This window comes from Uranotaenia lowii, chromosome 2, assembly GCF_029784155.1.
Source record: "Uranotaenia lowii strain MFRU-FL chromosome 2, ASM2978415v1, whole genome shotgun sequence".
Taxonomy (NCBI): Eukaryota; Metazoa; Arthropoda; class Insecta; order Diptera; family Culicidae; genus Uranotaenia; species Uranotaenia lowii.
The window spans coordinates 200831535-200845201 of NC_073692.1; the positions used below are offsets into that span (position 1 = coordinate 200831535).

General features: G+C 30.8%; 1 protein-coding gene and 1 long non-coding RNA gene across 11 annotated transcripts in view; both read left to right on the forward strand.

The window, feature by feature from the left end:
- Positions 1 to 13667, forward strand: part of LOC129744239 (serine/threonine-protein kinase 26) — a 332751-nt gene that overhangs the window by 300760 nt on the left and 18324 nt on the right. The gene's annotated exons all lie outside the window — the stretch shown is intronic.
- Positions 8131 to 8872, forward strand: LOC129744241 (uncharacterized). The gene is made up of 3 exons (XR_008736864.1): positions 8131 to 8217; positions 8274 to 8579; positions 8692 to 8872. It is a non-coding gene; the product is annotated as an uncharacterized LOC129744241 (long non-coding RNA).

Here is a 13667-nt window from a genome sequence, read left to right on the forward strand (position 1 = left end):
TTTGTAAACTGGGTTTACTTAAGCTATTTTTAAATTAGTGGGGTATATTCCACTTAGTATACAAAGTTTGAAAATATTTCTTAAAACTGGACTTATAACAACAACTATGGCTTTAAACAAATAAACACTTCTATTATCATGTCCAGCGCTCGTAATATTTGAAAACGATTTTATCAAACTAGTTATTTCCATCTCATCTGTAGGTTCTAAAAATATTGTACTGTTAATTAAATTTAAAGTGTTGTATTTATTTATTGAGTCAGTGCTGTTCGATGTATGTTGAGAAGCCATAATTTGCCCAATCGATGAAAAATATTTATTGAATTCATTGGAAATCAACTGTTTATTTGTAATTATGGTGTTAAAATCTAAATCATGAAGTTCATTTACTGACGATGATTTTTTCAACACGACCCAGCACTTCATTTATGTTTTTCCATGTTTTTTTCGAGCTTCTGGTATTTGCAAATTTGTTTGTGTAATAGTTATGTCAAAGTTTTCGAATAAATTTTAATCCTGCTGTCTAAGTCATGTATCAATGTATCGCAATGAATTCTCGAAATCTTTTATTTTGCAAAATCACTTTTTTATCCATGCACCCTGAAAGTCCAGGAAAAAAAAACTCCCTAATCATACCATGAGTGTCAATTTGACACTCCTCTCTTAAAACCGCTATATCTCTCTTGTTTCTCAACCGATTTTTAAAAAAATTATAGTTTTGGAAACCTCATAATTAGAGATGTACCGAACAGTGGTATACCGAATATTGAGCTTTTTAACTATTCGGCCAAACAAATATTCGGCCGAATACTCGGTCTAATATTCTATTGAGTTTTCCATGAAAAAACCTTAAGCGCTTATTTCAATGCTTTCTATTTCTTGTATATTAATGCCCCTCATGTTTTTAGTCGATTATTTAAACCAAATGATATTATTACATTTTTTAATTAAGTATGGGTCTTTCTGATTTTAAAAATGTCACCAATAACTGAAAAGACATCAGATGACTAGTCGCATCTAGGGCGTTTATCACCAAAGTGATTGCGTTCCTGTGAAATCTGGAAAAAAAATTTCAAAACAGGTGTCAAGCTATTTGAAATTGCTTCTCTGATATTGAATAAGATGAAGGTCGAATTTGATCAAGATACCTGTAAAAATGTTGTTGAAAAATTGGATGATCTTTAACCTTAAGCAAACTTTACTGTAAACCACACGTATGCAGACGGTCAGGCATTCAGATTGATTTAAAAAAAAAGGAAAGGACAAATTTTATGTATATTTTGAAATTTTTGGAAAATTGAATACAAAACCTAAAAAAAATTAAGAGGAATTTGAGATTTTTATTTGGTTTAGCAAATAATCTAAATAAACCCGAGCAAAACTCTGGAAATATTAAACAATATCTGGACATCTCGGCCAGATTTGACTTATCTGGATTCTTTACTGGATTTATGGGCATGCCTGAATATTTCCTGAAATTCTGGAATAAACTATAATCAAAGTATAAAGCAATACCGTTCAGCATTCTCCTGTAGGATCTACTGTGAAAGATACGCGGATACACCTTAGATGTTTTGCTGAAATCATATGTTTTTAATGATTGTGCTTTTTCAACATTTCTTTTGGATATTTTTAAAATTATCCAAAATTATTTAAAAAATTAACAAGTCTGTAGTGGATATTCGGCTTATTCGGCCTATTCGGCCGAATACTTAGCTCAACTATTCGGTGAGCCGAATATTCGGCTTAACGGTTTTTCGGCGATATTCGGCGCCGAATATTCGGTACATCTCTACTCATAATGTAACTCAAATATGTTTCTCAGATATTCAGCTACAACACTTCAGTTTTCCGTTAATCAAAGTTTTATAAGAGAAATCCGAGAAAACATGCTTTGGATAAAAAGACTGTGGATCAACTACGGAATGCTGAAAAAAAATTCACTTAGTTTCCAAGAAAGCTGAAGTTAGAATAAGGTTGCCAGAATTTTTTCAGCACCTATCCGGGCCAGGCTAATCCGAGCAATTTTGTATAAAAACAAAGCAAAATCCGGACATTTGATTTCACCATTGATGGCAAAAAATTCGGGCAAATTTGGTCGAAACCCAGAAATTACTCAACAAAAATAAAAAAAAATGATTTTTTTCATCAAAACTAATCGACAGATTTTAAATCTTAGTTTAGGTTTTTACAAAATTTGATAAAAAAAATATCGTTTTGGAAAACACAATTTGGTTTTTTTTGTTTAATTTTCCAAATAAAGTGAATAAAGTGAAGTGAATAAATCCAGCAAAATCCGGACATTTTTCAATGAAATACTGGCCCAAATTTTGTATTAAATATTCTGCAAAAACCCGGGCAATCTGGCAACCTTAAATTAGAAGCTAAACGTTGCACATAAGGCAAGACCATGCGAACGGGTCTTGATTTAGAGATTTTTCCAAGTAAAATTTTCAGATCAAAAAATTAATTTACTACATATAGTAACCGAAAATTTCTTGATAAAAAAGTCGTTCAAAAATAATTGTAAAAAAACATGTCAGAAAATTGGCTCACTTCCGGCGGAATTTAGTCGTGAATCACTCTCTAGGCCAAAGACCTGTCAATTTACGACACTATGTGACCTTGACGAATTGAAAATTATTTTTAACTGTAAGTTTAGAATTGCAATTCAATAAGCCTTTTGTATTGGAACTCAAATCTTTACACACAAAAACCTACCATAATAATGGGATTTGATGAAGAATTGTAACAAAATACAAAAGATTAGAGTTTGAAACCAACCATTTTTACTTCTTACTACCTTGGGTGCCCCGAATCAGAATATGCAATATTTTTTCTATCAGCTTTTATTTTTGAAATATTTTTTGGAAATAGGTGAAAATCATTTAAGGCATTTTTGAATTTCTTTTTTTTTAAACTTTAAAAAGTTTTAAACCAATTATCAACTTTCCTTAAGACCGTAAGTACTTTCAACTTCTGCAAATAAAATTAAAAAAGATTTCTGTTTGATTCCTTTGCCTCATTTGGTAAAATACGGAAAATATTTTTTAAAAAAAAGTTTTTAACCTTAAATTTGGTCTTTGATTTTTTTTAACCAAATTTTTAGTTCAATTTTCGATTCAATTTTCAGTTTGGTTTTTTTTTTTTTCAATTTGATATTTTTCACAGCAAACATCAAAACTTTTTGCAGGATTTAACAAGTTTGTTAAATGATTTAAAAACATTTTTTTAAAACTTTCTTTAGTAATGTCAGAAATATTAGTGACCAAATTTAAAAAAAAAGCATAATTCAACTTTTTTTTTGGATCATTTTCCATTATCTTCTTCAAAATATTACTCCTTAATCGAATAAAGTATGTATAACAAAAAAAATAATAATCAGTTTTTTTCCTACTCCATGTATATTTGTTTGTTCATCATCAGTTGATTTCACTCAACACTCAACTCAACTTTATTATAAAATTCATAATCATCATACCAACTAGAGATGCCAAACAAAATCTGACAAAGGATTAAAGTTCAGCACGTGAAAATCTACCAAATTTCAACTCCAAAATGCTGTTCCTTGAGTTAACGATTAAATTTTTTTTAACCCTTTAATGCATTTTTTTTTGTAAATGAGTACATATAGTAGTTATGGATCCATTAAAATAATATTATTTTAGTTCGAATAACATAACTGAACAGGTTAGAAGTCGTTATTTTTAGCATTGTATTCAGCATTTTTTTTTGAAACTCTAAAATTCACTTCAGTACGATTTTGCAAATATCTTCCAAAACTTTTGGAGCAAAAATTTGGTGCAGGACGGTGTTTGTGATTGATAGAGATTTAAAAATTTGTCGGAATTTGCAAATCTGAAGTAAAAAACAGCGGTTTTCTAAAAACTACTTTTTTCCAAGAAATAATTAAATTTGATTTTTGCAATTTTTTTGCATACTTTGTTCGACATTACCCATACATTTAAATATCGTAATAAAAATATCATGGGCTTATATGTTTTAATCTCTAGAATATTTTTTGTCAGTACATCACTCAAAAATATCCACGAGTTTCCGAGATATTTGGATTTTGATTATTGTTATTTTAAAACAACACTATGCAAAAATTTACCGTATTTTATAGAATTGTTTTGTTTAGTTGTACCGAATGTTTAATCAAACTTTTAAAATTTTAAAGTTTGTCTTCTGATAATTTGTGTTTTGAAAAAGTAATCTTCACGGAGGCCTGTAATTCTAAAATTTTGATCCGAAAATCATAGTGTACTTATACATTAGATCGATGCAAGCTTAGTATGAAAATCTCAAATTTATACATTTTCACACCTCCTATTTGTTTTTATGTTTTTATTGCCACAAACAGCAATAAAAAGTTTTAAAGCGATTCATTTAGTCCTGAATTAGCGCAACGACTTTAGTTTTTTATGGAAATTTGTATGTGAAAACAGACATTTTTATTCAAAAATCGCCAGAGATGTACTGTGGGTTCGAAAAAAATATATCTTTGGATTTCAAATATTCCTTGATTCTTGCAGTACATTTCATGTAAACAAACATTAAACCTAACTTTTACCTCAGAAAAGATATTCAATGTTATGAAATAAAAATTCGAAATATTTCTATTTTAACCTGCCACTTTTAAATAATTCCCATTGAATTCCTAGCTTCTCTTCATGTTACCAAAAAATACGAAGCTTTCGAAAAGGCAAAACCTATAATTAAAGACAACTACATTTTAAGCTTATTTAAATTTTCTGGATGATTTAATTCGCAAAAATTTCTTCTTTCAATTGAATCTCGTTGCGCTAATTTATGGAATGTAGCATATGATCTCAAATTTCACACTGTACTTGGTGACTCAATAGTCATCGAAAAACATATGGGAGCAAAAAGTCATTTTTTGCAGCGGTCTAGCTAGTATATATTTTGTTCTTTCTAGGGCCCAATATTCCAATAGACGGTGACACACTATAAAAACCTGCACTCGAAAAATAAAAATGTTTCACTTATTTTTATTATTTTCAATTCATCTTTCATGAATTAATCATAATTTTTTTATTAATCTATAAGGGATCGAAAAATGATTCGAAGTAGCAGCTGTAAACCTAAATTTTAATGCGCAATATAAACTAAATAAGGTTACTAGTATATGCTTCGTACTTTCAATATTTTAAACTAAACTGGGAGTTCCTGATTTTTATTTGCGTGAATGTACTTAATATCCAATGCAAAGTTGAACTGAGTTACAAGAAAATCTGAGAAATTGCAAATTGACAAAAAAATCGATAAATAGATATTTTTAAAAATTCGTCAACAATTCTGTGTTTCTTATTTTGAAAATCTAAAAATGGAAAATGTGCCAATATCCGTAAACTTTTCAATTCTCTTTCCGAAATTTATCTTGTGTGACTTAAACAATTTTGACGGTTCATTGATTGTAAAGATCGGTTCTTACACCACATTTTCAAATTTTGTGTGGAAATGATCTTAAAATTTCTGTAAAAAAAATATATATCCTTATGTGCAACAGCTTCTAATTTCAACTTTTTTGGAAACTAAGTAAATTTTTTTAGCATTCCGTAGCTGATCCATAGTCTTTTCTTTGGATCTTTTTTGTAGTCTCTTTTTTTTGTATTTTTTTTTCTTTGACATATTTAAGTCACGGTACAAGCTTTCCAAAACTATAAATTTTGTAAAAACTACACAATCTTAAATCTATGGATAATTTTCTTCTCAATATTTTTTTCTGTTGATGTTGTTTGATTTAAGTTTACTGTGAAGTATATAAAACATTTATCAGTGGCAAAAAAGTTTTCAAATGAACTTTTCCTTTCTACCATCAAAATTTGATCATTCTATCGTAAAGCTGTCCATTTTAGACCATTCCAGCAATCCAATGCACTGCTGGCTGGAAAATGGCATTTCCTTCGGGGGAATCGATAAGTTTGTGCATAATTGAATCGATAAATAAGTGGCAGATGCACTTCGATTACCATCAGCAGCCATCGGCAGTCGCTGCTGCTAGAATAGTTAATGGCGGGATGCAATGAAAGTAAAATGCAATTGCCAATAATGAGCTTAAGCGATCGTTCAAGTGGTCCTTTGCATTCCGAATCGTCGAACGTTGAAGCCGGATGCTGAATTCAAGATTCAATTGTGCGCGTCCATCGTCATCGTCCTCGAAGGAGATCCACTCGCCAATGTCATCTAGCTGCAAATGAAATGGAAGAATTTTCCAGAGAACTAGGTCACGAACGTCTGCAGCAAGCTTAATGATAATCCAATTGCGACGACTCTGGAATTGTTGTTCAGCTTACAGGAGAAACTGACGACAATTCCTGATGACGACGGTCGGGTTCCTGTTTGTTATTCCAAGCGGGGCATGCCAATTTAGGGAGGGAAGAAACGAACGGTAAAACGCATTCCCGAGTGCCAAAATTATCATCCATGTGGGAACAAAATGTGCCCATTTACCTATAAATAAGTCCGCTCACGTTGTTGACAAAGCAAAACAAAATTGGATATGAATATGTCGTCACTGACTGGATAAACGATCGCCGATGTGTTACCGGTCTCAGAAAATAACTGAAAAAAAACAGTTTTAAATTGCTAATGACATTTGGTGCCAACTGTTTGTTGTCTGTGACAGGTATTTCATGCAAAGCAAACGAAAATAAATGTAAAGAAACCGACACTGTTAGACTTTGATCAAGGTGTGTTGCTCGGTTTGTATTCTTCTCTTACTTTTTGCGATGCACATAGTTGACTTTTCTATATAGGGTTAGTTGCCCTACCTTGGACCTATACCCTACTTTGGTCCTATTAGACAAATAACTATTGAAAATTCAATCAACTTGCTTAATTTCATGCAGTAATCTTGCTGACAACATAAAATAAACTATTCTGTATCGATCTACACAAATAATTTTCTTTACACAATATAAAAACAACATTTTTATAGAGATTTCAAATAATCACTTTTTTTCACGGCCTTATTCACAGCACTATTAGTAAAGTGCAATTTCGAAAAATGCTTATGATTAAGCTTAGGCACGTTTATCTAATAAGTGGGTTCATATTTTCACAAAAACTTCAATTTGTTGGAAAAGTACTAAAATATATTTATTATTTTTCTCATAAAAATTTAACTTCACTCAAACATAACATTAAATAAATAACAAATCTTAATCGGTCCAATAAAGGATTTAAATTTTCCAAGTTGTTCCATGATGTTTCCTTTTTAGACCGAACATAACCATCAAATGAATCTTCACGGTCTTTTGACCAAACTCAGAATATTAAATTTCAATTTGAAATGGCAGTTGAAGAGTGTTCTCAAATTTGAGTTTGTTCGGACACTGAAATAAGTAGTAACCTCAAATTTAAGTCAACAAGCTATTTTGACCTTTAAGCTTAACTCATAGGATATCTTTTTAGAAAAAAGTGAAACCTTATTGTTAACAATTGGTTAAACAAATAGTTGAAAAGTTTTTAAAATGGGTGATATACTTCTTTAAGAAGTACCGTAGATTTGCAAGTCCAATGCCATTGGAAAAAAAAATTATCCCGGTCAAAATAGTAACAGAAACTTTAGAACATTCTACAATAACCAGTTCAAAAACTGGAACGTCTCTATTATTGATCGTTATTAATGACGTTGGCAGATAATATTTGATTTGAATTATTTGATCAGGCTAATAAACTTCTCAGGAAATTTCTCCGGATAGAACGCAACATACTGCAAATACTTCATATGGGGTCTGCTATTCCGCTACTCGCTTAGTTTTCGAACATAAAAAAGGTCAACAACATTTTTTATTCTTTTAAAAAGGCTTTGCGATGAAATCACAATGTTTTTAATAAATAATTTATCAATCTCAAAATTAAGTATAAAATAGATCAATTATTATAGAACGAGCTCAAAATTTGGTTCCGATAAGTCAGCGTGTAAATTTATCTGCAGATTGTAGATGAATTTCTGAAAGGGCGTAAATAATTAATTATGATTTTCAAAAAGTGCCATAATTTGATGTTTTGTAAAGTTATTTCATTTTTCCACCAAAAACGTCTAATTTTACAAAAAAAATACTCATCAATAATTTAAACATACCCCTTTTTCAATTATTACGCCAGAATATAAACAAAAAATCGACAATTCAACTGCCAGGAAAAAATATTGCAGAAAGTTGCTCGAACAAAATTCACAATGGAAATAAAGTAAGTTTTTGTAAACTAAATTAATTAATTTACTAATCAAATATGTTTGTTTTCAGACATCTCACTGTACAGCCGATTGAGTGTGATGAACCCGGTTATTCTGTACACATCCATAAACTGAAGCGCTAAAAAAGTAGTTCGAGGAATTTAAGGAATCATAAATGTTTCAACAAAAGCGTTGGAATATCAGAAACAAAAGTATCATCTTGCAAAACGCTGTAAAAATGTGGAAATTTGTGTTTTATAGATTAAACCAAATAAGTGTTAAAGGGATTTCCCAGTTCCAGTCATTATTTTTAGTTCTACAGTATCTTGGTGACAATTACAAGATTGTAATACCGTATTTCCTGAAATAAATCCAGGTAATTATATAATTGTATTTATCAACAGTTGAAATAGCCTCATTTTAAGAGATTTTAGCGCTCTGTTTTAGATTATTAATCCTTTTTTGTTTTCAATTTCATGGTGTTTCAGGTCGATCGTTACCAAAATTTTGAGCCGGCACAGTGATCAACGAATCCAACATACGTCAATGGTAGAACAATCCATCTGACAATATAACCTTACCAATGTATCGAATGAATTTGGAAGGATGCTTAACGGTGATGAGAACAACTTTAAATCTTGTCCGAACTAATAAAAGTAATTGTTTGAAAAGTGGTAGACATGTTTATCAAGTTACAAGTGATTCTTTTGAATAATTTTCACGACCATAGATCCAGATGTCCTTGTATTTAGTTGTGTTTAAAGCAAATAAAATCGAATCGTTATCTAAAATTTTTAAAACTTTTCGTTCAATCATTTTTTGAAAAAATATTTAGTTAGAACTAATGAATTGAAATATTCTTGTTGGGTTACTTAATGTGTTGAGATTGAGATTGTTGACCATTAAAGGCAACCTTTTTTTTTTTTTAAATGGTCAGTGTCACTTCTTTGCCATCGTTTGTCTGAATTCATCTCGAGCAAATGGTTATAAATTTGGTATGTGTTTGTGTTCGTTTAAGATGATAACTTAAGAAAAATCAAATGAGTGATTAGGTATGCATCTTTTTTATTCACTAGAAAAGAAGAAAACGATAATTAATATGAACGGAGTCATATGAATTGCTACCTTTTTATTTTTTTTATAAATTTTATAATATTTTGTATATCAACAGGTCTTGGGTCGTTTTTTTCTTTATTAATACTAAAATACTTGAACTAAGGCTCGTGATATCATATCATTTTGAGCCGACCGCTTTTTTAGGTCTTGGGTCTTCCATCAAGTCTAGGAGACTTAGGCTTTCAGATGTTAAAAGTAGCTTATTTTATTTTCAAATAAACACAAACATCAAAGCAAAATATTTACTTTCCTTCTTCGGACCTATGTCTAATGTAGGATATTGGTTCTAAGACCAAGCCTAGAACAATAGGGCCAAGCATGGAACTGGATAACCTTTGAATTTTTGTTGATTTTCCCTCAAATAAGCTTCAGTTACCCTCAAGAGGCATTTCCCTAGAAAGAGGAGACTATAAACTTTCCTGCAACCGATTTATTTTTTAAATTGCTAACATTTTTGAATGAAAAATTAACAGTTGTTTAGAAACCGTCGCTTAATAGGTCCAAAGTAGGACAACTAACCCTATTTTATCTTTTTTAAGAATTTGATGCAACACATGACATCTGTCCAAAAGGTCATAAAAATCACTGCATATGTGCAAATTCTTAGAAACTTAGAGTAGTAAGGTCGTCTTCCTGAGAGGTACAGACGGAAGGTAGAAGGTCATGGAGGACATGATTGGACGTTCAGATCAACTGAATTTATGGTAAAAGGATGTTAGATTGAATCGAATTTGAACTTCTTACTTATTATCCGAATGTCCGACGCATATGGCCGAAATTCGTTAATTATTTTTTTAACATTTGCGTTTAAGCATAGCATAGCATAGCATTGGGTGACTACACACATCTTGAATTGGCTGATACACAGGGTAAAACTAATAATCAAGCCCAACCCAAGATGCCAAAATGAGTATCTGGATTCAATACTCATTTCAAGGGTTGTTATTGAGGATTAGCATGGTACCATAATGCACACCGTGTCAAGTCAATGTAATCATGTTGGGATAGTCTGAAACAGCAAAATAAACTTTTCAGGTGCAGAGAACTCATACGACCCTACATATAAAGATGCTGTTTCAGATAGGTAAGGGAAGGGTTATTTATGTTTAAAGGAAATCCTACTTGGCAAATAGGATTGATGAACGAAAAAATGTTGCAAAATAACACAGATACACAAATAAAAATGGAAAGGGCTCACCAATATTTTGTACCAGCTGAGTTCATGAATGACTTGAAATGATGGGATCGATGCTGCAGTGAATTAATTATCTTCTATGATATAAGTATCCTAGTTCCTTTGAATTGCCACTTCCGTTTCTTTGAAATTTCTTCACATCTTTTGTATCACAATTTCATATCATCCGGAACCTCTACTCTAATTTGAAGCGTGGTCGTACCCTCCGTTTTTCATACCGGTCTCATAGGAACAAAAATCGAAAAAAAGAAAAATATACCTAATATTAATAAAGATGTGTTATGTTCTGATAAAACTGAAAAGTAATCTGAAAAATTTTGAAACGACAAATGTGTGATAGGAAACTTACTAAATATTTGAAAATAATAGAAATCTTTTACCTTACCTTTGAAATAAGATTCAGGTTAGTTTCTTTTAATTTAATCCTACCAAAGTTATAAAAAATATCGAAGTATCGATCACCAGCTAGCAGCAATTGTTTTGGCAATGATCCCCCTCTTCCCCACTAAAAAAACGATACTCATCCGTATTTTTTGATTCCGGATCCCTTGGTTCTGAAGGTTAAGGTTGAATTGTTGTCTCTCGAAGAGTCGTTTTGATCTGGTGGGCATCATTTGAATTCGGTGGTCTCAGCTTTTCCAGGCGCTCCTGCTTTCCGCAAAATCCGGGAGACAATCTAAATAGAAAAATAAACTGATTCTTCTTCAAAACTTGATTTTCAATTTTTATGATTTTTCGCACCAAAAAAAAAAACGTGTCCGTCCTATTTTTTTTAACATTTGCGTTTAAGTAGAAGAATAAATCTTTTAGAATGTGTATGGTTTTTGAATTGCTTTTTTCTTTCCAAAGTTAGGTATTTAGCACAAATCAAATTTCAATAAAAATTTAAAAAATCAACAAACCTAACATGGTTTTCCTTCTTATTTTTGTTATTTAACAGAATGTTGATAATCACAGAAAACAGCTGTTAAATAGTATGATTGATGTTGCTAAACTATTGAAATTATGACGTAGCTATTATAAAAATCTTCTTTTTAACTTATTCTGTAATTTATAAATTTTAAACGAGTAAGTATAGGTTGCTTCTAAGCGCCTTTGGAAGATATAATTTTCATGAATGGAAGTGTCATGATCATTCAATGTAGCAGAAAATATCTACCAATCCCTCTGTTGGAACTTAAACATTTAAAGCAATTATAACAGGGTGGCCAGCGAACCAGGGAAACCGGAGATAAAAAGCCGGGTATTTGGAATTAAAACCAGGAAAATGTCTTTATGAATCGTTTTCTCCATACACAATACTGCTAAGTTCTAAAGTTCATTCATTTCATCAATACTACTTTTTTCTCAGAAGCGCGAGAATCTCTGGATTTAAATTTCATCGGTATTTCTTTCAAAACACGGGATTTTAAGCTTAGCGCATGGTATACTTTTCAGTCCTCTGAACTCTGAAATGTTCCTGTTCCAGCTCCAATTTTTTATATGTATGAATAACAAAATGTCGTTAAAAAATTTCTCTAGTATTAACTATTGCATGACTGACGGTCCGTCAGTGACGGATATTGATCAGTGAACAGTAAAAATAAAAATAAAAATTAATAAACTTTAAAGAAATGTATGAACTTATTTTTTTCTATCTTTTATTGGTTACGAATTTTAGGAAAAATATGCCTTAACATCTGGATGAAGAAACAAGTGAAAAAAAATTAATAGTTTGAATAATATTTCGAATCGAAAATTGAAAGAATTAGCAGACATGAAAAAAATATTTAAAAAGAACGGCATTAATTTTGAAGTGTTCGACCAAAAAGTTAAATAAATTTGGTGAACAAATAAAAATGAAATGTTAATCGTACGTAATACCACTTTTCCTCTGCCATCGTATGAATCTCGTTGTAAACTTATTGATATAGAACCTCTCAGTAAACGCAGATAATTTTCCCAAATTGCATTTGTAAATGATGTTGTTACACAAAGAATAGACAGTCCTGAATTACTTTCAAAACTAAATTTTTACGCACCCTCCCGTCCATTAAGAAATAAACATTTGTTCTACATTAAACTTTACACATCAACCTATTAATCAAATGATGTACAAATACAATTTACAAAGTGAAATTATAGACGTAGCGATGAACAAAACACAATTAAAAAAGGCATTCAGAAACAACTTCATAGAACAACAAAACAATAGCTTACATTAGTTTTAAGTAGTTTTAAGTATTGTAGTCTACATAGTTTGACTTAATAAATAAACTAAACTAAATATTTATCTATATGAATCCATTTATCGATTCACTCAGTTCCAAGTCACCTGTAGGTCAACTAATTCTATGGAAGCAAAGTTTTACAAAAGCCTCGTGATCAACATTTTTGTGAAAAACAAATTTTACACATAATTCCAGATTTTTTTTTTTTTTTTCAAAAGAGAATTTACTCATTTTCGGCTGTTTTGAATTGGATTTAGCAAAGGTACCGTTTATCAAAAAACACAATATTTGGCACAGATTATTATCATAACCATAGGTTTTATTCTATATATACAATATTTCAAGAAACTTATCTTATTTGGTTTAGAAAATATTTTATTACAGTTAAAAACAATCTTGCAGGTAAAAATGAGGGAATAAATTAAGTTTAGTTGCCACCATGTTATGTAGTTCATTGATGAAAGCACAGAAGTGTGAAAAACAAGTTTTTGTGTGATTTCGTTATAATAAATTACGGAATGATTTTAAAAAAATCGTATTCATGAACCTACATGAAGAATTTATCTAAAAAATAAATTTGGATTTAAATTTCAAATGAAACATAAAAGCTTTTGACTGTAAATTCATTCTGTTGTGTTGTGAGCCTACTTGGTTGAATGATTCAACTGAATCAAAGCAATCGAAAGATTCCTTTTAATTCAACCACGGTAAATGAAAAGTTCATGTACCGGTATTTCGATAGCAACTTACTACCTTCATCAATCGAAAACGCTCACTGAAGAAGGTAGTAAGTTGCTATCGAAATACCGGTATATGAACTTTTCATTTACCGTGGTTGAATTAAAAGGAATCTTTCGATTGCTTTGATTCAGTTGTAAATTCATCTCAGTGAAGTTCATTCGAAACTGGATGGTGTTTCAGATGAATATAACAAGGTTGGCTT